Source organism: Mercenaria mercenaria, chromosome 10 (genome assembly GCF_021730395.1).
Source record: "Mercenaria mercenaria strain notata chromosome 10, MADL_Memer_1, whole genome shotgun sequence".
In the NCBI taxonomy this organism is placed as follows: Eukaryota; Metazoa; Mollusca; class Bivalvia; order Venerida; family Veneridae; genus Mercenaria; species Mercenaria mercenaria.
Window position 1 is genome coordinate 56,841,506 of NC_069370.1, and position 3,640 is coordinate 56,845,145.

Genomic DNA, 3,640 nt, shown 5'->3' on the forward strand with positions numbered 1-3,640 from the left:
CGGACAATACCTATCTATCTCAAAAGGCGGGTGAGCCTGTTATTGAGACAAATTTTCAAAACTCAGATTAATTAAAAGGATGGTACTTATCTAACACTGAGATAAATTGATAGTTTGGATTAGCTGTGCAATTACATTAACGATTCATCTGCAAAGAAAGGATGCATAATTGGAACTATACTTGAAGTAGCGAATAACTGCAAACAATATCGGAGGCAAAGGGTTGTATAATACGTGCTCGGTCGGTTGTGTTAAGTTGTTTTATTTTGATCACAATTTTGTGTCCCGCTACTAGATCTAGTAGCCTGCAAACAAATGTCATTAAAAGGAGTTTCTATCTCAAATCACTAGAAGTACCCGTCCGCTTAGCTCGGTAGGGAGAGCGTTGGTCTACGAATCGCGAGTTCGATCCCCGGGCGGGGCGTATGTTCTCCGTGACGATTTATAGAAGACATTGTCTTAAATCATTCGTCCTCCACCTCTGATAATTCATGTGGGGAAGTTGGCAGTTACTTGTACTGGTACAGAATCCAGGAACACTGGTTAGGTTAACTGCCCGCCGTTACATGACTGAAATACTGTTGAAAAACGGCGTTAAACCCAAAACAAACAAGCACATCACTAGAAAAAATAAATATGGTAAGTTCCCCTTATTGCTGATTTTATCGAGGCATAAGTTTATGCCGGTATTTTAAGATTAATTACAAGTACCTGCACACAAACCTATCATTTTCACTGGCAGAAGTGAAGATTCTTTCGGAAGTCAGACCATTAAGGGTAAAATTGCTAATATCAAAATAATTTAACCTGAATGTGCATAATTGCCATAAAGTTATTCAAATTTTGATCTAAGAATGTAATAGGCCTGAAATAATGCTGGAAAGTCACAATGGCCTGGAGTGTGTAAATGTAGCTTAAAACCTAACCAAAAACCGTTGTTGAAATGATAAAAGATAAAGAGGCATTGCTTCTATTCGATATGTTTGCATAAATTGCTGACACACATGGTACTGTACAGCATTAGCATTTTACAGACGTATGATTGGAATTGAGGTCATTCAGGTTCTACAATTACGAAAAATGTTGTCATAATTTGCCCTGGTGCGTCAAACGCGTGTAACGTAGTATTTCAGTCTTGTTTGAAAAAATAAGGAATTTGTCTTGTGGAAAATTTGCACGTGCATGAAATTATACATGGAAATTCTACAGCTTTCAGTCTAAAATGAAAGTATTAAACATATATATTTTTTTTGATCAATATTTCAATAACTTTAACATACATTTATCTGTCACTATGTCGTATAGGCATATTTTATCTTCGGTCATATACCTACTTCTCAGTTTTTAACAAGGCAGATACTAAAAATATCTGTAAAATATAACAGGGGCAACAAGACAGAAATAGACGTGACTAAGTAATTTCACTGCATGCATACCGAAGAATATTCCTCCGGCCACTAATCGATAGCGGTCAGATTTTCTCTATAGAAATAAGACGGGCATGTACACATTTTACTTAATAACAAAATTACTAAAAATAAGAAACCTTAGGTGCAAAAATATTACCAAAGTTCAACATTTGATTCATCACAAGGTTTTTCTAAATTAAATTTTATCTTAATTTTTGATTCGTTCTTCGCATGAAGTTTGATGCCATCATTTCGTCATTTTTTCCCTTCTTTTTTTCCATATAAAATGTGCAAAAATCTCATACATGCGTTTCTTCAAAGCATTTTTTGTATAAAACCATTGATATGAAAGCTTAGGTGCAAGAACTTTCCTACGCTCATTGAATTAATCTTTTGAATGATATTTATTTCATTTTTGTGAAATAAAAATTTGATTCGTTCTCAGACGGTTTATTTTCACTAATTTCAAAGAAAAATTAACTTCAGCGCGAAGTTGTTGTTGTAGCGTCATAAGCAGACGATATTATAGTATGCCGCGTGAACATGCGGTATTGTGATCAAAACGTTATTTAAAGTAATGATTTAATCATTTAATGTAATTTTACTTCGCGAGTAATTCATTTTGTGTTAATATAACAAATTAACAATATAAGAAATGCAATTAAATATTGCAATTAATATTTCGGTTCTAAAAAGAAAGAGACGCGCATTTCTTCTCATGTTGTTGTTCTCACCTTATTTCATATACATTTAAATATCAGTGTCAATTATGCCAATTATGTCAATTAAACATTAAAAGAGATAGCTTTCCTAACGACCCTTGGATCACAAATGCAAACTGTCGTAAAAAAAGTAAAATACAGATTTGTTTTGTATATATTTTACTTAATAATTTTTAGTAAATAAATTCAAGGTCCGCCTTAATCAAATTAAAGCTGGAATATTTATGTCCGGAGCATTTTTGGGTACAAGAATGTTTTTGCAATGTAAATAATATCTGCATTTAAAACAGAATTGAATTTTACTTCAGTAACTTAATGATATATTTTTGTTTTCGTGAAAATTTTACCTGGTTTCATGATCTTTTCAGTTATCATAAATGTCGTCGTGATTAACTTACTTTCATAATTAATTGTACATGTTCAATTCAAGATAATTTTACATAAAACTAATTTCTATACTGTAATCCTATTGAATGATAGTTTATAGAAGTAATAAAATGTTATATGCATCACGCATAAATCCTTTTTATTGGACCTGTAATAAAACTTGCCAATTACCTCTGAATAAGGAATATATGTAGTCTTTAGGCTGACTCCAAGTTAGGCCTATTGTAAAAGGATAAATTGTTTGTAACTATAGGGAGCGGTTGTCTTGTAGTTAATGTGTCGGCCGCCCGATGCGAAGGTCTTGGGACCGAGGTCCACAGGAGTAACGAGCATACCTTCGCATGGGAGACACAAGCACTGTATCCAGTAACAGCACGTGTGAGCTTCGTCGCAGTTCAGCTAAAACAAACCAGGAACCACGCATGATATACTCACCTTTTACATGCAAACGACATGTTCTCGACAGAAAAAGAGATATTCATGACCGATCATACAGGCAAGCAGACGACAGCTTCTCAACAGTTGTACAGAGTCGTCTACATGTAATCGATCACAAGTCTAGCCGAGCAATGCCGGGTAATCCTTGATATTTCTTTGAAAACTAAAACTGGGAAAAATATTGAAATATTTTTCAGCTTCAGACTCGCCATTTACCTAATATACGATATGTAGGCTCATTTTTAACTCATACCAGTTTGAAATATTTTGAACGTTTTTGTACCGTAATACTACATTTTCATTGCCAGTATATGAGGTTCTGTGCTGTCATGTTGATTTTTCAACATTTGTGTTCTGTTGACATTATTTGCAACTCTTTTTTAAAACCATTACATTCTGTTGAAAATGTATGCATTTGCTTGTTTACTCTGTTTAGCTGAATTTTTAAATTTCAAAAGTAAGCTGATACTGTGTGCATTTATGTGGAATTTGATGAACTTTCAACAGTTAACATTATTCTGTTGCAATGTCGAAATTTCAACTATTATTATATTGACAGTGCTTAGATTTGTGTGTAGTCCTGTTGAAATGACATTATATACTATATGAACTTGTAGCTAACATATCGTTGATATTCTGTGTATACAATGTATTTTTGCTTCGAATAGTCAAGCTAAAAATAAA